Source organism: Halichoerus grypus, chromosome 9 (genome assembly GCF_964656455.1).
Source record: "Halichoerus grypus chromosome 9, mHalGry1.hap1.1, whole genome shotgun sequence".
NCBI lineage: Eukaryota > Metazoa > Chordata > Mammalia > Carnivora > Phocidae > Halichoerus > Halichoerus grypus.
The window spans coordinates 25,342,691-25,370,119 of NC_135720.1; the positions used below are offsets into that span (position 1 = coordinate 25,342,691).

The 27,429-nt window shown below is 38.9% G+C and overlaps 1 protein-coding gene across 4 annotated transcripts in view; it reads right to left on the reverse strand.

The window, feature by feature from the left end:
* Positions 1–27,429, reverse strand: part of LOC144379040 (uncharacterized) — a 126,233-nt gene that overhangs the window by 45,064 nt on the left and 53,740 nt on the right. The window contains exons 1-3 of one of the 4 annotated variants that reach the window (XM_078054656.1): positions 18,297–18,699; positions 12,873–13,017; positions 9,956–10,091 (exon numbers count right to left, since the gene is read on the reverse strand). The exons of 2 other annotated variants lie outside the window; for them this stretch is intronic. The gene's annotated coding sequence lies outside the window, so the exon portion shown is untranslated. Of the gene's footprint in view, positions 1–9,955; positions 10,092–12,872; positions 13,018–18,296; positions 18,700–27,429 lie in introns of those variants that run through there. One more of the 4 variants, XR_013441073.1, reaches the window with a different exon arrangement.

The following is a 27,429-nucleotide window of genomic DNA, read 5'->3' on the forward strand; positions in this document are numbered from 1 at the left end:
ACTGACATGGATGGGCAGAACCCAATCCCCTACTAATGCCTTAATTCCTCAAGAAAACAACTACTTGATTTTTCTGAGGTTCAGGCAATAACACCATATCAAGTGAGTTTCAGCGATAATTTGCTCCGAGTTGTAAATTACGTACTTTTTTTTTTTTTTAAGATTTTATTTATTTGACAGAGAGAGACACAGCAAGAGAGGGAACACAAGCAGGGGGAGTGGGAGAGAGAGAAGCAGGCTTCCCACCGAGCAGGGAGCCCGATATGGGGCTCGATCCCAGGACCCTGGGACCATGACCCGAGCCGAAGGCAGACGCTTAACGACTGAGCCACCCAGGCACCCTAAATTATGTACTTTTAATAGTCACATCAGTTCTTAGGCTATTACTACACTAATGTATTAGCAGCCTGAAAAAATTGACAAAGCTTCCAAAATACATTTCTCATGACTAGCAAGTCGGTGATGATAGAGAGAATCTGGCACATTGTATCTTATACAATTAACTCCTGTTGCCCTCTTGAATTTTATTTTTTTTCTCTCCTTCATTATTTTATTTATTTTTTAAGTTTTTTTTATTTTAGTTCCAGTATAGTTAAGTCTAGAATACAGTGTTATATTAGTTTCAGGTGTATGATATAGTAATTCAACAATTCTTTACTCAGGGCCCATCAGGATAAGTGTATTCTTAACCCCCATCACCTATTTCACCCATTCCCCCCCCCCCACCGCCCCTCTGGTAACCACCAGTTTGTTCTCTATAGTTAAGAGTCTGTTTCTTGGTTTGCCTCTCTCTCTTTTTTTTAACTTTGCTTGTTAGTTTTGTTTCTTAAATTCCACATATGAGTGAAATAATATGGTATTTGTCTTTCTCTGACTTCTTTCACTTAGCATAATACACTCTAGCTCCATCCATGTTGTTGCAAATGGCAAGATTTCATTCTTTTTACAGCTGAATAATATTCCATTGTGTGTATATATATATATATAAAATACAATATATAATACAATATATATACAGTATACAATATATATGCAATAATATTCCATTGTGTGTGTGTGTGTGTGTATCTCACATCTTTATCCATTCATCTATCGATGGCCATTGGACTGCTTTCATAATTTGGCTACTGTAAATAAAGCTGCAATAAACATAGGGGTGCATGTATATTTTCAAATTCTTGTTCTTATATTCTTTGGGTGTCTTCTTGAATTTTAAACTAACTCTCTTTGCTTAAAGAATTCTGGATTTGAAAAGTAAATTCTTAAGATATATGACTATGATCTTAAATGAAAATGCATACATAATTGATAATATTCAGATTATTCATCTTGTCACCTAGTAAAAGTATGCATTTGCACCAAAAAATACATTTAAGTATATACACTCACACATATAAATGCAGAGACATAGGAACATATTAAGCATTAATGAGTCCACTGTATGCATGAAACTTTCTACAGTACATAATGCATGAGTGGCAAAATAGGTCAAACAGTGGGAACCTCCACATCTTTGAAATCTTTATGAATACAATGCTGTCCCCACATCACCTCTTGCCTAAGAGCTTTAAAATAGAGCCTTGTGCAGAATGTGAAGCAAAAAAAAAAAAAAAACCCTAGCTCTTGTGTGGCAAATTAAAGCAGCACAGCAGTCTGGGGCTCCGGTGTCATATTCATTGGGACACATTCTTGTGGCTAAAATAGTGCTTCTATGTTGTCTGCTCTGAATGAAAAAGGATTTTCCATATGTGTTTTTATAATGAGTGTTAGGATTTGGTTACATATTTTATTCAAACTGTGAAAGCCAATGGTAACAATTCAGTATTCTAGCAATGATCTAAATGGCGTGCTTACTTTCTTCATAGAAACATTATGGGGGAACACTCTTTAAGCCACTCTTTGATGCCAGGCTTATTTTTTATTTTAGCATCTGTGTCCATATACCTTTCCCTACATGAGACGAAGCTCTTTCCTTCTCCCATCATTTCAGTAAAGCTGTGTCCACGCCAGATAACCAGAAAAGTGGGTATTTAGAGGAAAGGAATAGAGAGGTATTGTGCAGGAATAATTGTGATGCCTCAGATACTCCCCGAGTTACTCTTAGGGGGTGAACATTCATTTCTCTGTAAGTCTCTAATAAAAATGTTAGCAACCATAGGGCTCATCTTTCTCAGACTTACCTCCTCTCTCTCAGGTCATTTTGTTCTTTTAAAAAACTGATTTCTCTGGCCACGTCCGTAGCAGATGTTGCTTTATTGTTTGCTAACATTATGCTAACATTACACTTACAAAACAGTCTGCAGAGCCTGACTTTTGTCAACACAGTCTACGGGTTACAGCACAAGCTGCGAGATTTTTCCCAGCTCTCGTCAATGACTCCCTTTAGGCAAGTTGCTCAACTTCATCAATTTCCACATGTATAAATGGGGACCCATGATAATATACAGCTGAAGTCTTTAGAGGAAAGGCCACCTCCCTTGTTTTTCAAACTTTCTCCCTGCAGTCGTGTTGTGTGAAAAGTCTTCTGGCTTTCCAGACAAGAGAAAGACCCATCGTTTTAAAATGGCCTTCCCCTTGCTTAGCTGGTCAAGCATTTTTTAGACCCCTGCTTTTTAAATACATCTTTATCACTCAAGTATCCAACGGTCTCCTTTGAAATGTTCAACTATTTTAAAAAACTTGAATGTATGTGTACTCCAAGACAGATTATCGAAGTATAATTTTGGAGATACAATATATTACCAATTTATTTTACTAGTAATATATAACTGTTCTACAAGAACCATGTTTGTCAAGCTGAGTAAAATGAATTGTTTATTCTTTGTTTTAAGGCTAAGTGAGGTTCAAGTCACCTGTCCTTAAGCTCAACCCAGTGCCAAGAACAGTGGAGAAGTGACTACATATAAGGCCTGGTCTCCCGCCTTAAGGAAGTGATGATGCAGAAGGGACGGGAACTTGGAAACACTGTACAGTGAGTGAGACCTGAATGGAAATGCAAACTTGCTCTGAGCCACACATTGAAATTTGAGACTGGCAAGGGCTTTAGGAAGACAATGACTTCTAAAGCGGGTCTCCAGTGAAGAACCGAATTTCCACACCGAAAGCAATGACTAAAGACAGAACCTTGAAGGAGTGATTCTTGGTTTTAGGAATTCTGATTTTTGTCATACCAGGCAGGCTATTTCTAAGTGTTAAATGTTGCCATTGTTTTTGGTATACTAGTGTAATTTCAAGTTACTGAAAATCCATAATTCAAATTCATTTATATCATGAAATCATTACTGCAATTACAAGTTCGAATCAAACAAGAGTCATTTATTTAGAAAGGCTTTTGACCACATTCCCTCACCTGTGTGAAACCCATCCAAGATATGTTATTGTTGCTTTAATTTCCATTTCTGGAGTTTATATTTCTTTGTCTCTCGCATTTCCTTCCAGAGGATAGGAGAAGTTAGGGAAAAACTAAATGGTATATGATAGAGCATTAGGGTAAGAGAGGAGGGGAGCCTCAGGCCCAATCCCATGCTTTCCCTCCCCATTCTCCACCCACACACCACCCTCATTTTCTCTTTTTTTCTCAGAGCTGGATTCTCTTCATCAGAACCATTCCCTGAGGCTCTAACACTTGCCACTAGGATAATTTACGTTAGCCTGCATCTTCTTCCCCAGTCAGACTGCCTTGGGAGAATCCAGCAGGAGGGGGTAAATCTCAGGCTTGGAGACAGGTGGAACAGCATTTGATTAGAAAAAAATGGAATCAGAGCTCACTGTTCTATAAGGATAGCATACGAACTAAATACCCAAATTTCCTATCTTTGTTTCACTGTAGAATTACAATCACTATGACAGAATTATTAATATGAATACTTGACTCACTGATAGTGTTTTGTGCTTGATTGAATGTGCTTGGAGGTATTGGATGAGGGGCAATATTTGGGACATACATTGGGACATTTAGGACACACACTAAAAAGTTATTCTCTGTTTATCTGAAATTCAAATCTAACTGCAAATTCTGTATTTTTATTTGCTAAATCTGGCAATTCTAAATAAGAGACCATTCAATTGGGAAATTACAAGGTCTTTGTGATCTTTGAAAGATCAGTTTCCAAGTGAGTTGAGGGGAAGCCAGATTACCAGAAGAAAAGGAGTGAATAATTATAAGGAAGGGGAGACTAGTATAGAGCCCTTTTCCCAGAAATTGGATCTGGAAAGAGAGACATGTGCTGCTATTTTATTTGTTTTACAGACTTTTTGGATATGTCCAAAATGATAACAGGATTCAGTTAAATAAATAAAGAAATACATTTGGATAACACCAGATATAATCATCTTAATAGACTGTGCCTGAAAATGACAGAAAACATATATCTGCCATTTTGCCTTTTTAAAATAATGAACACACACACACACACAATAAATAAATAAGTAAAATAAAATAATGAACACAAATGTATTTTGCCATTTCTAATTCTTATATTTGAATTAAAATTCTGAGTATTATAATTAATTTAGTTTTACCTCTTTAAATATTAAGCAGAAAATATTTGTTTGCCTTGGTAAAAAAAAAATTAAAGAAATAACAGACTATGTCAAAAGAAATTGAAAATATAAGAATCTGAAAGAAAATATTGCAACATATATGCATAATCAAAACAAGCATTTGTATCCAGAAATAACTCCTAAAAACAGACAAGTAAAAGTCAACAACCCAATAAATAATAAAATGGGCATACAAAATAAACAGACATTTAACAAAAGGAGAAACATATAATCAGAAGCTCAATCTTTTTAGAAGCAAGGGAAAATAATACTAAGTCCACTACAAGATACCATTTCACACCCACTGAATTGGCAAGAATTTGAAAGTCGAACTATACCAAAGGTTGGAGAAGATATGGAGCAATAGGAACCATGAGCCACTGCTGGTGGGTGTGTGAACTGATTTACTGATTTTTAGAAAACAGTTTGGCATTACCTGGCAAAGTTGCAGAAGTTCATATTCCATTAATCAGTGATGCCACTTTTTATACCCTAGAGAAAATTTTGCTTGTGAACAAGCCTGGAAACAATGTGGCTGTCAGTCAAAAAGGAAGTAAATAGATAACTTGCATATTTATGCAACTGAATACTGAACAACAGAGAGAACGGATGAGCTACATGCATATGAATGAATCTCACAAATAAAATTCTGAACAAAGAAGCAAATCATAGAAAAAGGCATAAAATATTATACTTTCCCTTTTAAGTTAAAAAACTCATAAAATTAACACTTTTGTGGGGGCTATGTGTACACTAATATCCTTTTGCTTACAGTCTTATTATATATTTTTACAAACATATAGTATATATATGTATATATTTACAGCAAATGTTTACTATATTGATATATATCATATTTTTATACATATTTGAGGACTGTAAGGAAAACTGTCAGGAAAAGGATGGGAATGATAAACACAAAAGTCAAGATAGTGGTTACGTCTGGAGTGAGGCAGAAGGAGAAAAAAATTACAGGGAGCTTCAAAAGGATTAGAAAACTTTTCTTTCTTAAACTAGATGATAAAAGCAGGGGTAGAAATGTTATTATTATAATTTACACTTACTCTATATTTATGAAATACTTCATAATTTTTGAAGAGAAATCTACATAAATGCTCATTATCAAATTCTCATCATTTTTTGCAGAAACTGAGTTTATCTGGGTAAAGACTGAAAATGTGTAACCCACACTCTTCAGCCTTCTTCTGTCAGCATATGGTGAAAGACGTGTCAAGCCCACATGGGTTTACAGTCTTCTGAACATTATGCGGATTCAGCATAGCTGTGAACTTCTTGCATCAGTACTAATCACTGGCCTTACAGCTCTGTTTTGTGTTTAAGACTGAGCCTTTTAGAAACCACCCCACCCAGAATGTTACACAGAATCTCCAAAACATGTTTTTCAAGTGCTCTGAGAGCCAGAAATGATTTGGCATAATGACAAATGATCCAATGAACACTGGGTCCAGAACAGTCTGTGATTTTAAAGACTCAGGTGCAGGATTTCAGAAATAGTGCAATCAGGTTTTCTCCTTGGAATATATTTTTATATAGGTGTAAAGGAGATAATCAAACTGAGCCCTTTTTCACCTTTATTTCATGCCAAGTAGAGTCCATAAAAATCTACATCCTGGAGCTTATCAAGGGCCAATTAATGGGGGTCTGGCTGGCACCCAGCCTACTGCTGTCTGCCAGGCTACACGAGCTCAGTGAGGCTCCCATGCCTTCTTCTCTCCCACACTCACCTCTCTTGCCATCACCAGGTGTCCCTGTCAACAAAGCACGAGCAACAGTGTCAAGACCTGACAATTGTTGGAGGGCCAGAGCGTATCTCACTCACTGATTGGCTAAGACTCTAGACTTAAGTTGAATAAAAGACAATTCATTTTCTTTCGGAGGGAAGGAGGAGCTCTTCATTTTCTGGTATGTATTACTTCAGGGATTTCTTTCTTTCTTTTTTTCTTTCCTTTCCTTTTTCTTTTTTTTTTTTTTTTAACCATTCCTGATACTAGTCTTCAAAACAGAGTTACAAATAGAAGTGTCTCATCAACATAGAGACTACAACTCAATTCTGACTGAATCTCACTAAGAACTCTCAGCACATCAAATTAATCTTGCATTTCTATCACTGCCATTTTGTTCCTTGTCTCAGAACTATGTAATGTGGAGAACATTCCCAAACTACTGTGAAAAAGAACTGGAAACCACTTTCAATAACTTGGCTGCTGTCATTTAAACAGATTTGTTTTTCCTGAGAATATTGAAAATCTCCCATATAATCTCAGCATCCACAGCAGACTGCTGGTTAGAGCTCTCTCCTCCTTGCCCCCCGCCCCCCTTTTACAATGGTCTTCTCTTCCTGATGCCAGTGGATGGGTGTCCTCTTATCACTTGCTTTACTTTTCACATATTGCTTGGGTGCTTCAACTAGTGCTGTTTTCTTTATTTTTTTTTAAGATTTTATTTATCTGACAGAGAGAGAGAGAGAGAGAGAACGCATGTGCACATGTACAAACAGGGGGAGGGGCAGAGGGAGAGGGAGGGGCAGAGGGAGAGGGAGAAGCAGGTTCCTTGCTGAGCAGGGAGCCCACTGTGGGGCTCAATCCCAGGACCCTGAGATCATGACCTGAGCAGAAGGCAGATGCTTAACCAATTGAGCCACCCAGGCGCCCCTGCTAGTGCTGTTTTCTACAAAGCAAGGTTTATGGGCTTTGTGACAGCAAGTCCACCACACCCAGGGCCACTCTTAGTTCAAATCTGGGATTGAGGCTATATTCTCAGTGGCTAAGGTAACTGAAATGTACTCTCTTGATAAAGGAGGTAAAACAAAGCTCTGTTATAGTATGATTACTATAATAGCAGAAGTCTTAGGATGAGGCTTAATACAGAAAGTTTTATGAAAGTTTTTATGTGATAATTTGTAAAGAGTCTAATGCAAAAGCAAGGAAAAAGGACAACAGCATAAAATCAAAACAGAAATCCAGCAATTATACAAGTATAGCTATAACATCAAGAACCAAAAAGCTATGTAGGTCATATTTGTATGGTCACTGATGAATATGAAGCTCTCGTCCTCTCTTTTCTAAGTTTTCCACTAGTTAAATGGGAACAGTAACTCTATTCACCTCCTGAGGATGTTGGAAGGATTCATGAGGCAATGCTTGTGAAACACTCAAAGTCCTTTCAATGAAAGATCCTATGTAAACACCACCTTGTACTGTTCTATCCAACCATAACCACACTCTGCTTGTTGAAAACTCACCCTCTATACCCCAAAAAGGAGAAGTGTACATTTCTAGTACTATACTATTTGTAGTTAGCTGACTCTGAGAAATAGGATGACATAAATAGATGGATAAAATTAAAAATGTATTTTGAGGTGGATGGCATCTTATTCAATTTTATTTCTTTCTCTCTACGGATTGCCTACATAAATATTATTTTTAACACCAAAAGCTTATTTTTAATTAGCACCCTACTTGCAGTGTCTCTAATTGTAGTGTTATGGGCAATATCAAGTATCAATTGAGAGTGCTTTGGATAACATCGCTCATTGGACTGAGAAAGAGATTTAATTAATAAAATGAAGTGAGGGTGCATGGGAAAAGAAAAGCTCTACTTTGATATGGGTCAAACTGCTGTACACAATAAGGAAACTAAAGCCCATATCACCTCAGTTACAGGATGGAAACAGGAGGGAAAAGAAACTTATGGTTGGTTCCAGACTCCTGCCCCACAGCTGTGTTTTGAATTGCACCATGGATTTGATGTCACATCATCTGATTATCTGGTCTCATGGTTCTCCTCTCCACCCTCAGGAATTCTGGACAGTTCTTGTTTATGTCTAAAAGGATATAGCCATTACTCTACAGGAGCACTATTTTGTCCTTAGTTTCAGACACTTTTTTAAGGAAAATTCAAGGATCTTCTTCCAATGAAAACTGTACTGAGAAACACAGTGTAAATATTATTTCATCCAGAAACCTTAGTGAAATATTGCCCTACATATGAAACCCTCTGCCCCCAAACATGAGAAGGTGGAAAGATAAAAATCATTCATTCAAATGTCAAACATATTAGTAGTTCACATTCAACTGAATTTATTAATAATTTATGGAGCTCCAGTATGAAGAATTGTGCTTGTTGCTTTAAGCAATACAAAGATGATTTAGGTAAGACCTTGCTCTGGAGAGTGTACAGTCCACCAGTGCAGGTAGAAGGATAGGAAGGGGGATAAAAAAGTAAAATAAGCACACAAGTAAATATAACCAAGAGGATATCAAAGAGAAGTACAGATTGCATTGGGATGACCAATGAAGACTTTTTATTTGAGTGAGGTATAAGGAAAATCTTCATGGAGAATGTGGTGTTTGAAGAGGACCTTGAAATACAGTTGGAATTTTATAAAGGAAAGATAATAGAAGAGAGAAAAATTGAGACAAATGTAGGAAGGAGAAATTTTTTTAAAGGTTTTATTTATTAATTTAAGAGAGAGCACAAGCAGGGGGGTGGGGCATAGGTAGAGGGAGAAGCAGACTCCCCACTGAGCAGGGAGCCCAACATGAGGCTCAATCCCAGGACCTTGGGATCATGACCTGAGCCAAAGGCAGATGCTTAACCAACTAAGCCACTCAGGCACCCTGGAAGGAGAAAATTTTATGGTAGATTTGGAGGACAGCAAGTAGTCAAGTTTACCGGGATACTTACACTGGAGTTGAGGATGATAGATGAAAATAGTGGAGGCTAAATTAGGGACGTGCCTTGAAGCTCACGATAAAGAATAAGAACCTATTAAATGGATGGGGGAGCCACCAAGGTTTTGGAGCAAGAAAACAGCATAATTTGAGCTATGCGAGGATAAAGAATTTGTCTACAGTTGTATAGGCTGATTACAGAAGGGGAGCCCATGAGTAGAGAAACCAGTTAAAATCTGTTTGCAGTATTCTAAGCAAGAAATAATGGGAGGGCTAAACCTGGGTGTAGGCAGTCTGCGTGAAAAAGAGATGTCACAGGTGGGATTCCCCAGGAAACATACCAGACTCTGAAATGTTTATGCAGGGACTTCACTGAGGAGGGCTCTCAGAAACATCTTGAAGGCAGTGGGGAAGTTAGCAGTGGGCAGAAAGAAGAGGCAAACTGAAATGCAGTCACAGCAGAGGACTGAGCCAATCCCAGAGGAGGTTCTGAAGCTGAGATGGCCCTTCAGAGGTCTCCAACTGAAACAGTGGGTCTGGGCCATGTACCCATCAAGTGGATTAGCCATTGGATGTGGGGAAAAGAAAAAAAGGTTGCTGAGGTGAAATGTGCATGAACTGGCAGATGATGTGATGTAAACGTAGAAGGAGAAAGAAAAGGTCAGAGCCAAAGCCAGGTTTAGGAACACCCAAGAAATACCTAGAATGCAGTGAAAAACCTGATTTGGAGGTGAAGGTGACAGCTTCAACCGGAGACATACTGGCACATTCTTATTTTTAGTAACATGGTCACTAGGATCATGCCTGGGAGGCTGTAGAGTAGTTCATCATACTTGGGCTCATTTAGGTGCATTACTGAAAAAGAAAAGACAACGATAACTTGAGTTCATATTAACAGCAAAAACAGCACTGGATAATACAAAAGGTCAGAAGAGGACTCCAGGTGGACATGCCATAAAAATTTGAAAATAAAAATTAAAGTATCTCTATTTGTAAATGATATGATGGAATCCCTGGGAAACCATTCAGTGATAAGACAAAGCAATAAAATCCATTAAAATATCAGGATACAAAATTAATACATAAAAATCAATGGCCTTCAAACATACAAACCATAACTGATCAGAGAATTTAATGCTTTTGCAAGAGCCAAAAAAGAGATAAAATAATCAGGAATAAATTTAACACAAGTAATAAACTTAAATGAAACTTACATGAGGACGATTTTAAAGCTTTAAATCCTGAAAGACATTAAGTTGACTTCAAAAAATGGAAACATTTCCCTTTCTCTTGGATAGGATGACTCAACATTACAAAGATAGTGATCAGTTCTCCTCGAGTTATATAAGTTTAATGCAATCCCAATAAAAATACCAGTAAGCTTTTGTTGGAGTTAGTCAAGTTGGTTCTAAAATTCATATTTTTAGAAAAGGCAAGAATAGCTAGGAAAATTCTGAAAAAAGTAAAAAAGAGCCAGGTGGGAATAGGGGAGGACTAGCTTTACCAGATTTAAAACACTAGAAAGTCTCTATAATTACAAAAATATATATATATGATACTCTAATATGAATAGAGAGGCCAAGGAATAGAACAAAAAGTAGAACCAAATACATGCCAAAGGTAAGGTCACCGATCTTATTAAATGGTGTTAAGGAAAAGGTAACTTATTTGGAAAAAGCTAAAGCTAGATTCATACATCAGCATAAACTTCAAATACATTAGAGATTTAAATGTAAAACAATAATTCAAGTAGTAGAAGAACATATGGCTGAATATCTTTATAATCTGGTGTGGGGGAAACCTTCTAATTAGGATTCAAATCCAGATATGAAAAAAATACATTGATAAGCATATCTGAATAAATTTTAAAAAATTACTTGGCATGGCAAAAAATCATAAATAAAATTTTAAAACTAATGACAAATTGAAAGAAAATATTTGAAATATGTATCACAAAGAAAGATCTAATCTACCTAAAATATTAATGTCTGTAAAAACACAAGGACAGAAACAACCCAAAACCTATTGCAGAAATGAGCAGAAGATAAATAGTTCACACACACACACAAAGATATAAAAGAATACAAACATATGTAAAGATGTTCAACTTTACTCATAATGAAAGAAATACAAGTCAACACTACACTAACTATATACTGATATACTTTCTCACCTATCAGATTGGCACAAATTCAAAGCTTGACAATACATTCCCTCACATCTTGCTTTTAAGAATGCAAGATAGTACAAACTCTATGAGGGAGAATTTAGCATTATCTCACAAAGCCACATACACATCTTCCCTTTGATCCAACAATTCCATTTCTAGGAATCTACCCCAAGACATGTCTTCACAAATCCAAAACAGCATATGCACAAGGTTATTCACTGTGAAAATATTTGTATTATCAAAATACTGGAAACAACCTAAATGCCCATCTCTGAGAGATAAGGGAAGAAGCTTTGCAACAGCCACACATACTAAGCAGCTGTAAAAAAAGAAAAAAAAAGGGAGGAAAATCTCCATGAACTGTTTTGGAGTGATACCCGGGACATATTTTTAAGCGCAGAAATAAAGTTGCAAAGAGAATATATAGTATGCTACATTTTATGTAAGAAAGATAAACCCGAAATTAATGAAAATCATTATCTGTAGTTGGTGGGCAGAAACAGTGGCAGGGATAGGGATGGAAATGAGACTTCACTATGTATATCTTTTTTTTTCTTTTTACAAGTTTTTACTTTTGAACCACATAGATGTTTTATTTATTCGGAAAATAAAACTTAATTTGAAAATGATCAAAGAAAAGCAAATCCTAAGGCTGAACACAAATTGAAATAAATCAGTATCAAATTGATAATATAACAACATAATAAAATTAATGTATGTAGTTTTTGAAAATAGTAACGCAGCCCTTATGTACCCTCTTTGTGAAGCAGTTCTCAACTGAGGTGGATTTTGCCCCCAGGGGATGTTTGGTGATGTCTATAGATATTTATTATCACAACTGGTGGTTGAAAAGGGAGTACTGGCATCCAAAATCTAGAGGCCAGGGATGGTGCTAAACATCCCACTATGCACACAACAGCCCCCCAGAACAAATAATTATTCAGCTCAAAATGTCAATAGTGTCCAGGCTGAGAAACAGTATTTTGGTGGGAGAGAGTCAACGAACCAAAACACAAAAAATCATGAAGAAACTTTGAACTTCACTATAGGTTTGTTGTTGGGAGAAGCACTGATGTAACAATTCTGAAAAACTTTTGTGAATATTATGTGATAGAGAGAATGAACAAATGTTTCCATATCGTTGAGAACCAAGGTTCTCATTGCCATGGAAAGAAGATACAAATATGGAGTGGTACAACAGGGAAGCCCTGTGATTGTTGAGTATGAATTCCTGATTTAACAAAAAGGGGGGGGAAAAAAGGGTATCTCCTCGATTTTCTCACTGAAAGGGACTGAGGTAATGACATCCCAGTAGGAATAAAGACCCTTGGCCCCGAGATCACAGTCTCTAACAGTCTCTCTCTAACAGTCTCAAGCATTTATTCTGCTTTCCCTAAAAGAACTGTAACTCAGCATAACTCATCATTCACAGACAAGAACTGGGGTTCCTTGGAGAAGACGCCTACTCAAGCACTGAGCCACCAGGTGAGCCCGAATATCTGACTGGACCGGAAAGCATGGACGTGCTGGAAGACCAGTGAGGATATAGTAAAAGGACACAGGAGCTATCTTGAAGGAGCTCGCATAGGTCAAATTTGGAACAATGTGAACCTGAAAAAGAGTAACAGTAATAACGGATTACAATACATTGAATCAAAAAAGAAACCATGAGTCCGTAGTGTTGACTCAAAAAAATGGGGGAGTAATGAAACCTCTTTTTCACAGAAAAATATCCATCTTCCCTATAGAAGAAATATTCACATTAGAAAAATCACCATTTTGTAACCAGCAATGTAATAATTGATCTGGGCCAGATCAGAAGTGGATGCTAACACCTTTGGGGAGGGTAAGAGGTCCAAACATTCTCAAAACACTATGCCACATGTTACTTCTTAGTTACAAAAGCAAAAAGTTCCCTCTGCTTTTGTGAAATCTGGCACACTTCAACTTAATCGAAGAATCAGGCTTCATAATAGTAAGTCACAAAGTGACTTTACAAGCCTCCTGATGTGATACAAAAGGAAGTAAACAGCGTCACATACGTAATGTACCCGCAGGATCCTCTCCCACCCAACCAGGCCACAGGCAGCATAATGCAGGATAATGGGCTCTGGGTCAGGCAAACTTTGGTACCCATCCCAAACGAGGAAATAACCAAAAGGATTTTAAAAGATTAAAGGAATGTGAAATATTATGCATGATTTGTCATTGGTTCCTGGAGTTTTAAAAATAGTTTTAAAAGATATTATTGGGACAACAGGCAAGGTGTATCAGTTAATTGTTAAATACTATTATTTTCGTAACAGTAAATTTATTTCTTATGATAATGTATTGTGAGTATGTAGAAAAGTATTCCTGTTCTTACGGAATATATGCTGAAGTATTTAAGGAAAGGAACACCTGGCTGGCTCAGTTGATACAGCACTCAACTCTTGATCTTGGGGTTGTGAGTTCAAGCCCCATCATGGGTGTAGAGCCTGCTTTAAAAAAAAAAAAAAATGAAGTATTTAAGAATGAACTGTTATGATGTCTACAACTTGCTTTCAGGAGTTCCTAGAAAAAGAGAGACAGACAGAAAGAGAGAGTAGATGTGGCAAAATTTTAACAACTGGCGCATCTAGGTAAGGGATTTATTCTGTCAATTTTTCTATAAATTTGAAGTGGTTCATTTAAAAAAAAAGTGATGGAAAAAAGACTTATGTGAATCCATGAGTTGACAGAGAACCAATACACTATTTGAAAACTGATAAAGGGAAGAAATAAAGCATTTATTCTGCTTTCCCTAAAAGAACTGTAACTCAGCATAAACAAATAGTTAATTAGGGAAGTTTCTCTACATGGAAGTTTCTGTATAATAAATGAAATAGAGTAGCACCATTGGCAACCCCTAATGAATTAATGAATCTAGGCATAATTATCAATGACTGCCAACATGCTGAAAAGAGAATGATCAGAAAGTGTGTGCCTTCTGCAAGAAATAGACACCACCACCTATGAAGTATCTTGCCAAAACAAAAAAAAACAAACAACAACAAAAAAAACCCGAACTGAATCCAACCAAGCTTCTAGATCTATCAATATGTAGGAAAAACAAGGGACAGAGGAAAAAAGGAAACATCACCAGTAAGATGCAATCAGCCACATGGGGAAGAGTTTCCTGAGAAAGCTACAGGACAAAAAACTCAGCTCTTTCCCAGTTAAACTGTGGAGAAGGAGAGCTATAGATTATCAGAAACTTAAATGACATAGCAACCTATCGCAATTTATTGACCTTAATTTGAATTCTAATTCATACAAATTTATGGGGTGGGGGGGAAGTGTATGAGAAACAATTGGAAAATGTAAACATTGCTGGGATGTTCAATGATATTAAGGAATGATTTTTAGATATTTTGGGATATGATAATGGTATTTTGTGTGGATTTTTTTTTTAATTTTATTTATTTATTTGACAGAGAGAGAGAGTACAAGCAGGTGGAGTGGCAGGCAAAGGGAGAGGGAGAAGCAGGCTCCCTGATGAGCGGAGAGCCCGATGTGGGGCTCAATCCCAGGACCCTGGGATCATGACCAGAGCTGAAGGCAGACACTTAAGTGACTGAGCCACCCAGGAGCCCCAGTTGTGTGTTTTTAAAGGGTTATTATCTTTTGGAGATCTACCCTGAAATATTTATGGAGGAAATAATATAATACGCTGGGAATTTACTTCATGATGTGTAGATGGAACAAGAGCGTCTACGAGTTGGTATTTGTTGAGGTATGTAAAGAATACATGGATATTAACTTACTTAATTTTGAAAAGAGGTATTTGAATTTTTCTTAAATAAAAGATTAACTGAAAGAGTGAAACAAAGACAGCATCGGAGACAAAAAGCAGAAGGAGGCAGGTGCTCTGCATTCACTGAACTCCTAGCTTGGTTCACCTCCTGTTAAAGCCTAGTCTATACTATCGCATCGAATCCTCACGAAGTCATACCATGACACAGGTGGGTATCGCAGAAATTAAGCAGATCTCCCAGGTTCAAATCTCAATTCTGCCACCACCTGTTGAGCCAATTAGCCTCCATTTCCTTATCTCTACAATGGAGATGACAGTAATATTATCTACCTCATAAGGTTGTAGTGAATTATTTCAAGTCAAGTGCTTAGGACACTCCCTGGTACATAGTGACACAATGTAAATATTAGTGCTTATTATTAAAGAGTGATAGAACTAGCTGAACCAGAGCCCATTATCCCCTGAGGATGGCGCATGTGTGTGTAGATGTGCATCAGGTTTTTAGTACTCCCTGTCAAAGCCACTCTGTCCACCCTGTGGGGCACACCCTAAATTGTGTTCAAATATCAGCAGCGGAGTTTCAAATATGCCAAGAAACAAATATAGGTGTTATAGAATCTTCTACAGTAACTTAGGCAAATACTCATTCATTTGTTCATTCAATACACATTTACTGAGACTGGCTCTGCAAGAGAGGCAGAGATTTAATAGTTAAAAAGTAGATACAGCTGCTTTATCTACTTTAGAGATAGATACTAATACGCAGGGACCATGCGTGAAGTTCCACCATCCAGCTGATTAGGAGGCAAAGGATGCCAAGTAGAGCAGGATGGGAGTCTAAGTTGATAGACCTGTCCTCTGAGGCCAACCCAGTAATGGCCACTATACAGTATGTCCAGGATCTAGCCAATTCAAGTATGGTTCTGGAAATCATCAGCACTAGTTAGGCCCAAACCAAGGGACAGATCCCAGCTGTGGTGACTCCAGGCCATTGCCTGGAGTGTGCAGAAGCCAGCCGGGAGCAAAAGAGTTTTCCTGAATTCTGTCCATCCATGTAAGAATTTTCTTAAACAGTTGAGGAATGAAGGAGAAGATTCTAATCCCAGGAAAGGTAATTGGCAAGAATAAAATAAATTACATTTGGGTTTAATCACACCAGCAGTGTCCTAGTCCTGAAGGGTTTGTGGTTCCAGCCAGGAGAAGTAGGGAAACTATGGAATTATCAAGGTTGGAACCAGGTTCTGAGGCCTAGGCCATGAAGGATGGGGGCAGGGAATCCTGTACTAAAGCAGCTGTTTGAGTGCTCAGTGCGGCCGCTTACATTCCACTTGTTCCCCAGAGCCAGACCCTGAGACAAGAATTCCTGTACAGGTGACTTATTAAGAAGTTCTCCTAAGAGAAACCAAGCAGGGAATGGAGGAAATCGGAACAGGCAAGAAAAAGAACTTATTTTTCAGCAGCCAAACAAGGGTACCATTTCAGGCCAAGTCCCAGAGTGTAGGTTCAGCTGGATCCTACACAACCCCTAGTCTATATTTTGCCTCAGAGTTTGTCCCAAAGAGAGGCAAGAGAGCTGGGCTCTTCTGCTCCTACATCATACCATTACTGGCTAAAGGTTGCCCCTGAGGGACCTAAGCCCCCAGGCATTTGCAGCTCTTTGCACTTGTGGCCAGTCGTTCAGGTGGTCCCAGGGCTGCCCTCTGAAGACAGTCTCAAGTGTGGTCTTGACAATGCAAAAATAACACAGAAGTCAAGAGAGGACACAGGCTTATAAAAGGGTTCTGAATAGCTCTGGGCAAAGTACTTGTAGTGGCCACCTCGTGCCTATACTCAAGATTCTGGGTTTAATTGACAGTAAAGAATAATTTGGGAGGATGTCCATGGGCCTAGCCATTGTGAGCATGCTATAGATCATTAGTGTGCACCTCAAAAATTACATGCTACTTCCAAGTATAACAGAGCTAAGCTGCTGGCAGATGGAGACTTGGAGAGTTGACTCAGATATGGGGAACACTGGGCCAGTGGGTGCAGGGTGTGAGCTGTCCCCTACATCTGTTGCTTGCAGTGGTCCCACACAGTGCTCTGCGGCTCTCAGAGCCCCTGGGAGCCCAGTTTGACAGGATCACTGCCTCTTTCCAATATTCCCAACCAGCAAGTGAGATCTGGAATCACATCCACTAGGTGAAATACCAGGAAGTTTACAGAACCTTAAACATCTTCATAGAATTGGCATAAAGTTTTTGTAAACTTGACCCCAACCAAAGTCAGTAAGAAAAATGTCACTTGGCTTATGCAGTCATTCTTCTTCCTGTGTCTCTTGAATATTTACTTTGTGTTTGGGCCCATGTCGTGGGTGCTGGATGATCCCAGACCCGTTCTTGAGACACTCAAATCTCTCCTCATTCCTTTCAGATCCATCCCTTAGAGCTGGATACTGTTCCTGACCTTCATTTCTTCATATTATATCAGAGATCCTTCATATTAGGCCCATGGAACCTTGACATCAGAAGTTAGAAAAATCTGTGATAGCAGAAGAATGAGAATGTGCTGGTTGATGTGTATTTGTTGGGGAGTAGGGAGTAGGAGGTGGTGGTATTAATTCTGGAAGGCAAAGGAGAAAAGATTTTCTACTTTAAGAGTTATCAACCAGAGTAGAGCCATAGATAGACAGGTCAATAATACCTCAGGAGGGTATAGGCTGAAAAGGAGAGCGAGACTCCCAGGAACTGAAATGGCTGAGGCCAAAAATTGTATTCCTGATGACAATAAGGCCAAACCAGAGAGAAGATCCCATAGGTAGTCAAAAGGGTGAAAACACTGCTCAAAAAGCACCCCTCCATAGCCTTACCAGTTTTTCTTGTCTTTAGCACAGGGAAATGCGGTACTATTTCTTTCACCTTAAAAATTGAGAAATCTATAAGTAATAGCTTCAACCCTTTAATCTCAGCATTGATCAACACAAAAGACTCTAAATTGTTCACTCGTTCACCAATGACTAGAAATGACATCATCTACTCTACCTGTCCTGCCAATGTTCCAATTTGAATCACTGTGGTAAGTAAAGCTACTTCCTAAAAAGATTATGGTCATTCCAACAGATCCAAGTTATTCTTACCTGTTTTTAATAGATTCACTGTTCCAGAAGAATGTTCAATAAATTACTTATGGCTGTCCTTTGTCCTTCAGGCTGGTAAATACTCAAATTATTTAAGGCAAGAGTACATACGTTATGGATCTCCTGATGGATGTGTGTGTGTGATAGTACCAATGACAGTCTGTCAAAAAAAAAAAAAAAAAAAAAAAAACCTTACTCTGACCAAGTGTCTATATCTACTACCACTTTATAGAAAATTCAAGTTCACCTGGGTGGCTCAGTCATTAGGCGTCTGCCTTCGGCTCAGGTCATGGTCCCAGGGTCCTGGGATCGAGCCCCGCATCGGGCTCCCTGCTCCGTGGGAAACCTGCTTCTCCCTCTCTCACTCCCCCTGCTTGTGTTCCTTCTCTCGCTGTGTCTCTCTCTGTCAAATAAATAAATAAAATCTTTAAAAAAAAAAAAGAAAGAAAATTCAAGTTCATAGTAACATGTTAACTTACATTCTTGAAATTACATCTATTGTATCCGTACGGTGGAAATACTCTGTAATGGTGTGCTAGTGTGCATCTCTTCCCACTCCATTTCCTGTGACATCATGTTGATAGCTTAAAATTGGCCATGGTGAGAATATCTACACCACAGAAAGTGAGAAGTGCTACAAACTAGGGCTTTCATTTCCTGAGAGTCCATTGTTAAACACTGAACAATACACCAGACCTTAGCCAATTCCCAAAAATGCTCATCGCTAACAACACCCAACTTAAGAAAAACAATGGCAGAGGGCAAGTCAGGGAGGAAAGTGGCAGTGGTCTTAACTGACTGCAGTTAAAATATCCTCTTTTCCAATTTTACAAAGACCACTGCTAGAACCCCTCCCAGAACTACAGGGTGAACAGCCCTAAAGCATAATCTTCATTAGTTTCTTGATCTAGTTAGCTGATTCTATTAAGTCATTCAAATCTTGTTCAAATGTCCCCTCATCAGAAAGTTTTCTCTAACCACTATAGCTGACCACCCTCTTTGTCATTCTGTACCCCTAATACTGTTCTATTTTTCTTCAGAACCCTTACCACTACCTAGCATTACGTTATCTATTCATAATGAACTGAAGCTTTAGGAACAAGATTCTGTTCTGTTTTGTTCAATGCAACATCCCAGCACTAAGCACAGTGTCTGGTAGGTTCTCAACAAACCTGAGGTGCATGGAAGGATGTCTATAAATTACTGTTGAATAGGGAAAGAAAAACACATTGTAGAGAGATATACAGTCAATCCTCATTATTTATGGATTCTGTATTTATGAATCTGTTTACCCATTAAAATGTATTTGTAACCCAAAAATCAATGCTCACAGCACGTTAGCAGTCATTCACAGATATGCACAGAGCAGTGAAACTTTTCAATCATGTAATGTGCATGTTTCCAGCTGAGGTTAAATAAGGTGATGCTCTGTCTTCTTATTTCAGCTGTCACTTTACAAACACATGTCCTTCTCATGGTCTATTTAGTGCTACATTTTTTTGCATTTGATTTGCTGTTTATTTTTTCTAAGATTTTATTTATTTATTTGAGAGAGTGAGAACATGAGCAGGGAAGGGGGGTACAGAAGAAGAGGGAGAAGTAGGCTCCAGGCTGAGCAGGGAGCCCAATACTGGGCTCAAATCACAGGACCCTGAGATCATGACCTACAAACGAAGGCAGAAGCTTAACCAACTGAACGACCCTGAGCTCCCCTGATTTTGCTGTTTAAAATGGCCCCCCAAGTAGTGCTTAAGTGTTGTCTGGTATTCTTAAGCACAAAAAGCCCGTAATGTACTTTATGGAGAAAATATGTGTATTCTAGATGAGCTTTGTTCAGACCTGAGTTATAGTGTTGTTGGCCATGAGTTCAGCATTGAGTTAATAATATATATCGAATAAGGTGTCTTTAGACAGAAATACATACAAAACAGGTTTTTTTATTGATAAGTTGATGAAAATGTTGTGACCAGAGGCTCACAGGAACCTAACTCTGAATTTCCCCTAGGAGCAATGGTTCAGGATTCACTCACTTAGTGTTTAGAGCAACTTTATAGAATATAACTATTGCAAATAATGAGAACTGACTGGATATAGTATATTCCATTTGTTTTAAGAAAATATGACAGATAGCTAGATGGATAGATGATTAATCGATTGAAAGATAAATAGATGGATAAATAGATATAAAAGTAAATTTGTAAAGACATAGAAAAATATCTGGAAGCATATATGCCAAACTGTTAGCTCTCGGGAGTGGGATTAAGGGGATATAAAAAGAGTTTCACTTTGTGCCCTGTATTATACTTCTGTATTTTTGAAATGTTTTCAACAAGTAATTATAATTTTGCTAATTTTTCAAACAGATATTTTTAACGAAATTAAAACAATAAATTCTTGAGGGACCTGGATGGCTTAGTTGGTTAAGCGTCCGACTCTTGCTATCACCTCAGGTCATGATCTCAGGATCAAGCCCCATGCCAACTCCACACTGCTTAAGATTCTCTCTCTCCCTCTCCCCTTACCCCCCCACCTCTCTCCCTCTCAAAACAAACAAACAAACAATAAATTCTTCTTTGAAAACACTCATAAACTTAAGCAAGAACTAGGTAAAAAGCTCACGTAATCTTCGGACATTTTCATTTGAAAAGGAACATCAACAAGAAAGTGCAGAAAATAACAACAGACCAGATAAGTGATAGAAGAGGTAAAACAGTATAAGAAAATACCAACATTTCTTCACCAAATTGTTAAATAAGCAAGTGCACAAATAAAGAACAGACATCTGTGAGAATGAAGCTGCCTTTACAGGAACAACAATGCGAACGAAAAAAACATGTAAGAAAAGAGGAGGGTCGTCAGGGTTGACATAACTCACATCATCAAAGGAGAACCAAGTCAGAAAAACAAAACAGAACACAAAAGCTTAAATCAAACAGAACTATCTAATTCATGATATAGTGAAAACAAATAGGCACTAGAGCAAAGGGATCTTCCTGGATTTGACTCTTCTCCACATTCTACATTTAAGCAGCTAGAAGTTTTCTTTTTTTTTTTTTTTTTTTTTTAAAGATTTTATTTATTTGAGAGAGAGAGAATGAGAGAGAAAGAACACATGAGAGGGGATAGGGTCAGAGGGCGAAGCAGACTCCCTGCCAAGCAGGGAGCCCGATGCGGGACTCGATCCAGGGACTCCAGGATCATGACCTGAGCCGAAGGCAGTCGCTTAACCAACTGAGCCACCCAGGCGCCCCAGCAGCTAGAAGTTTTCTTAAGTAGCATCCTATTCAACCTTTACAAAAATACTGGGCTTCTAATAAGAAATTGCTTTTTATTTTCTCCAAAAACAAAATACATCGTCCGTGTGAGCTTAGTGATTCTCTATAAGAGCAGGTCATTTTTCATACAGTGTTGGACGCTGAGTAAAGACAGGAGTGCTGCTAATTTATTCCAGGCACAAGAGACCGTGCGCATGCACAGTAGATGGAGAAACAAGATTTAGTGCCCATTCCTAACATAGCGCCTGAGGGGTAAAGTCGGTTCTCAGAGTTGGAATCATTCTTCTTGTTTCATGAACAGAAACTCATGAGGTAAGAAGAATCTGGGTGATGTTTTCCCTCTCCTCCTCACAGACAAGAGCTGTACAGAACTGCCCCAGGTGGCCTTAGAATCAGCAAAAGAGCCTTTCGGCCGCAACGGCCATCTTCCAGTAATTTGCCAAAATGACCAACCCAAAGGGGAAGAGGAGAGGAACCCGCTCTATGTTCTCCCGGCCTTTTAGGAAACATGGAGTTGTTCCTTTGGCCACATACATGCGAATCTACAAGAAAGGTGATATTGTGGACATCAAGGGAATGGGCACTGTTCAAGAAGGAATGTCCCGCAAATGTTAGCACGGCAAAACTCGAAGAGTCTACCGTATTACCCAGCACACTGTTCGTAGTGTTGTAAACAAACAAGTTAAGGGCAAGATTCTTGCCAGGAGAATTAATGTAAGTACTGAACATATTAAGCACTCAAAGAGCCGAGACAGCTTGCTGAAGTGCATGAAGGAAAATGATCAGAAAAAGAAGGAAGCCAAAGAGAAAGCTACTTAGGGTCAATGGAAGGGCCAGCCTGCCCCACTCAGAGAAGCACACTTTGGGGGAGCCTGAGCTGCTGGAACCCATTCCCTATGAATTGATGGCATGATAAATGTAAAAAAATAAATAAATAAAAGACCTCAAGACTGTTTAAAAAAAAAAAGGAATCAGCAAAAGGTTAACACTATTCTCCCCAGCTCCTCACCCATTATGCCCCTCCCACCACCACCATCCCCGTAACTTCCTTGTTCCATGGGCTCCCTGAAAGGTGTCACTTTTAAAATGAATTCTGTGGATTCAACATTGGGACTGATAGATTTCTAATTAACCCAAATGTAAGAAAATCTAGACGATCGGAAGAGCCATCTTGGAGCTTCTGCCCTGGAAGATAAGAGAAGTTGGAGGGGTAAATCTCCAACGAAAAACTGCTGTGACTCGAGGGTGTCACTCAGCAAGATGCCCTTGTATGATGCTGGGTTAATGTTTTTACCACCATAGACTTAACTGGCATACTTTGCAATCACCCACCAAAAAAGCCATACAATTGCCCTCTGAAGTCAAATATTGCATAACACGTTACAGAACAGAAATTAGGAATGTTCAAATGAGAGGTTTTCCCAAAAGAGCCACACATAGCATGAGTACGTGCCTGCTTAATGGGCATGAAATTGTACTGTATTTCTTTCCCAAGTACATTTGTTTCCTTAAACGGGCAAAATTTCTTTAATTAAAAAAAAAAAGTTTCCAGGGCATTTATTGATCCTTCATCGTGAACATTTATATTAATGGTTGAGAATAAAATGTGTGCATTTAAGGAGAGAAAAAAATCACTATGCAAGCTAATCTCACGCCAAGCCTATAGCCAAGCTAATTGAATTTTAAGTACAGTAGTGAGTTCCTCCTTCTTCACACCACTAATATATTTCACTGAATATAGAAATAATTTTTCACTGTATATTTTAAAAACACATAAATAGACAACATTATGGCTCACAGATAGACCAAGGAAAGGCTTCTCCTGGGGTTTTTACTCTCCATCTTTATAAGTCTGCAAGAAAGGAAAAAAAGATGGACCTTCATCAGAACCTGACCTTGACCATTTTTAGGGCAGAAAAAATGAGGAAACCTTCCAGAAGGCATCACTAATACTCAGTAAAACAAATACATTTCAAGAGCTCAGAGTTAAATTCATCTAATGAGCCGGTAATGAAAAATTTTTTCTAGGACTACTTGCCTGAGGGATTTAAGGCTTTGTTATGGGAAAATAAGAAATTCTAGACTCTGAGAAAGGCCACTTGGCTCAGCATGGATGATACATTCAAATTCCCTGATTCCAGCTCCCTATAGTTTCTCTCAATTTACAAATTCATCTATTCATCTTTTTGGAAAAAATAAAATGCTTCTAGCTTCTCTAGAATTTTTTGGCAACTACTTATTTGTGACATTTATCCTCCAGGTGAGAGCATTTTTGACAGTAACATCTTTTTTCTCCTACTGTCCTATTTGTATAAGGTCAGATTGGCCTCTATAGTGTGAGCGTGAAGAGCTTAATTAGAACAATATTATTATCCTTCACAATTTACAGAAATATATTTGGCCTCTGCAAAGTGTCATTGTCCTCAGAGAGAATAAGCTGCTTCCTTATTAAGCCCTTTGGAAAAACAGAAATAGTTCTTCTGAACCTTTTGGTGTTGGCAAGGCATTCCACCGTGTTGCTCTTAAAGTAAAAGAACAGAAGAAACACGGTGGTCTTGAAATTTTATTCTAAAACGTCCTCAAGGGGTGCCTGGGTGGCTCAGTCGGTTTGCACGTCTGCCTTCGGCTCAGGTCATGATCCCGGGGTCCTGAGATCAAGCCCTGCATCAGGCTCCCTGCTCGGCGGGAAGCCTGCTTCTCCCTCTCCCACTCCCCCTGCTTGTGTTCCCTCTCTCGCTGTGTCTCTCTCTGTCAAATAAATAAATAAAATCTTTTTAAAAAATAAAAAATAAAAAGTTCTCAAGTGAAAATCTGAAAAATCACTGAGTCAGTCTTGGAATTGGTAGGTTTCAGAGGACGAATGCTGTTGAACCCACATAGGAAGGGATTTGGTTTATAAGCAGGCAGGATCTACCCCTCCTGTGATCTGCATGTGTGACTCTAGCTTGTCCCTGCAGGAACCCCATTTCACCCACTCCTACAACTTCAGCTCCTTTTATGCAAGGGTGGCACCAGTTGCAGGCAACCACATTGCTTGACTCTCATTCCCTCAAAATTTTAGCCAGAAAGACTACAAGCAGAAATTCCACCTTCTCAAGATCAAAATTAATGGGACCATTTGCTTTCTTAATTCCTTTTATTATTCCACTGTTCAGATTCTTCTCAGTGATGTTCACATCTGTTACTTTCCTTCAATATCAGCATTTATCACCGTGTCCCCAACTCCTGCGTCTCCCTCAGTTTCCCCATTTCTCCCCTCAATGGTATTACCTTAGTCTCTTAGCCTTTTGGCCATCAGACCACCTAGCTGTTTTTCACTGCCTCTTCTCTTGTCTTCTGGGTACAGTATCTTGTCAACTCTCCCTCTGCGGTATCACTTCGTCTCCCCCTTCCTCTGCGCTCCTGCAACCACTGCCCAGCTGCACGTATCCTTCTCTTACTGGAAAACCCTAATTTGTGGTATTCAATTTACCTGCATCCAACCCCCTCCCCCTATCCCATCCTTTTTCAGCCCATCGTACTCTGTGCAGCCATCTCTGTCTTCCTAAAATTCCATTTTCGGTATTTTGTCCACTGATCCTATTTTTTCCAGGCGCGTCCAGCCACGTTTAATCACCTATGCTGGAACAACAGCAACCGTCATGCCGTAGCTGAGTACCTGCAACAATCATTCTAGGTGCTACGCACATTGCTTTACATACATTATATTTAGTCCTCTCTACAGCCTTAAGAGTTAAGTTTTGTCATTCCCATTTGGATCATAGAGAATACTGAGCCTTAAAATGGCTAAGCAACTCTTCCAGTAATGACTAGCGCTGAATGAGAATGCTCATCAGTTCGCCTTCCAAACCCAAGCTCTTCCCTTATGATGAAGGTCTTCGATTGCCTAACGGATCTCTCTGAACTCTTGCAGCCTGCAATCTTAACATCCTCACGACCTGACCCACCTGATCCACCGCAAACCTTGTGCTCCAAAGGATGGTGATTAAGGTCATGCACTCTGGAAGCAGCTTGTCTGGGTTCAGGTCTTGGCTCCACAGCTCACCAGTTTGGCCAGGCTCAGCAAGCTACTCTACCTCTCTGCACTCCACTTTCTCATAAATTCTGCTTACCGCACTCGACTCAGAGCAATGTGGGATTAAATGAGACAACGCCTCTCTTTACAGGATCCCATCTGTTTCCCTGCCAAGAATGATCATCCTTCTTTCAACTTATGAAGATGCAACACAAACTCACCACTAACTCTTAGTAATTAATTTCATTTTCATAATATTTCCTGTAGCTAAAGTCCCCTCATTTCGTTTAAAGAGTCTCACAAACATGTTTAGAATATGTCACATTATCTTGCTCTTGATCGGATATTACCTTGTTGTTGTTCTTTTGTTCTTTCTTATCCAGTGTTTTTCTCTTCCCAAAATGATTATAAATTTCAAAGGATGCAGACATTATCTCCTGTATGCGTCACAAGAACTTAGTACGGTACTGAACACAAAATGCTTTACCCCAAGCTGAGAACCTCAGATTTACATTTCGTAAATTATTATATATACTAACCATACTATCAGTCACATTTTATTCTTTCTTCTCTTTGTGGTGGTCAAATTCCTCCTCTAAGATTCTAATCATCTCCAGCCTTGACCCTAATATCCCAACCGCACCGTCTTAGGAATTCGCTCCCTCATTCAGGACCAGTAACGTGGACTACGGGCGGGCCAGCGTGACTGAAAGAGGAGAAGGTGAGAGGACACAGAGCAAGATTAAGCCTGAGAGGCCGGCAGAGCCAGAACAGGCAGAACCCATCTGTTTCCCTCATCCTATTTTAAGACAGGGCATAGTGGCCAAAAATGCTTGTTCCGGAGCTGGGCTACTAGGGGTCTGAATCCTGACTATGTCACTATGGGCTGATTACTCCTCCTCTGGGCCTTGGTTTCCTGACCAATACAATGAGAAAAGTTATGAAGTTGGTGTCACCGACAGATTCCCTAGGAAACAGATTCTGAGATAGAAATTTGTGTAGGGAGGAAAACATCAGGAAGGCAGGGAGGGAAGGCAGTTTGAGGAGAGGGTGAAGCGGGACTGGAACATGGTGGCAACAGAGTCTCAGCTGTTCCTACAAAGAACTGAGACTAGAACGGCCCTGCAGACATACCTTGAATTGAGGCAAGTCGACGGGACCTTTTTACCCCTGAATGGACCAACCGCTGGATACAGGCTATCTCTGGCCAGGTATGCAACCTTGGGCCAGGCAGCTCCTTTCTGCCAAGGGCAATTTCCAGAGAGGGATTTAGCTAAAAGCTGTCAGCAAACAACCCCTTAGGAAATGAGAGAACAGACGCCTTGTCCTAGAAGGGAGATCTGTTGGACAAACTACAGCATCCACTACAGCTGGTATAAAGATTAAATGAATTAGTATCTACAAATCACTTAGAATAGCATCTGACACATTTAAGCCCAAAGTAAGTGTCGGCTGTTACATCAGCTTCATTGCTTACAAGGTCTCTTTGCTTTACCTCAAGATTTCCTCACTAAAATTTTAAAAGAAAGGTGACAGTACTTTTTTTTTTGTTATTTCAATACCCTAAGCATCTAAACGCTATGAATATTTATGCATTTTTTGATGATTTATGGGTTTGCTTCCACCTATTACATAATGCCTTGGCTTGTTGTACTTTCAAAATGTTTATTTCCATACTGTCTATCACAGCTTAAGGCAAATAGAGGAGAACGGTGTCTTCTTAACTAAACATTGGCATCCCTAAACACATACCGAGCAACTGTTGGCTATTTAAAGAGTAAATTAATACAGAGAACCTTGAAGAGAAAGATGAAGTTTAAAAAAAAAAAAAAGTGCCAAACTG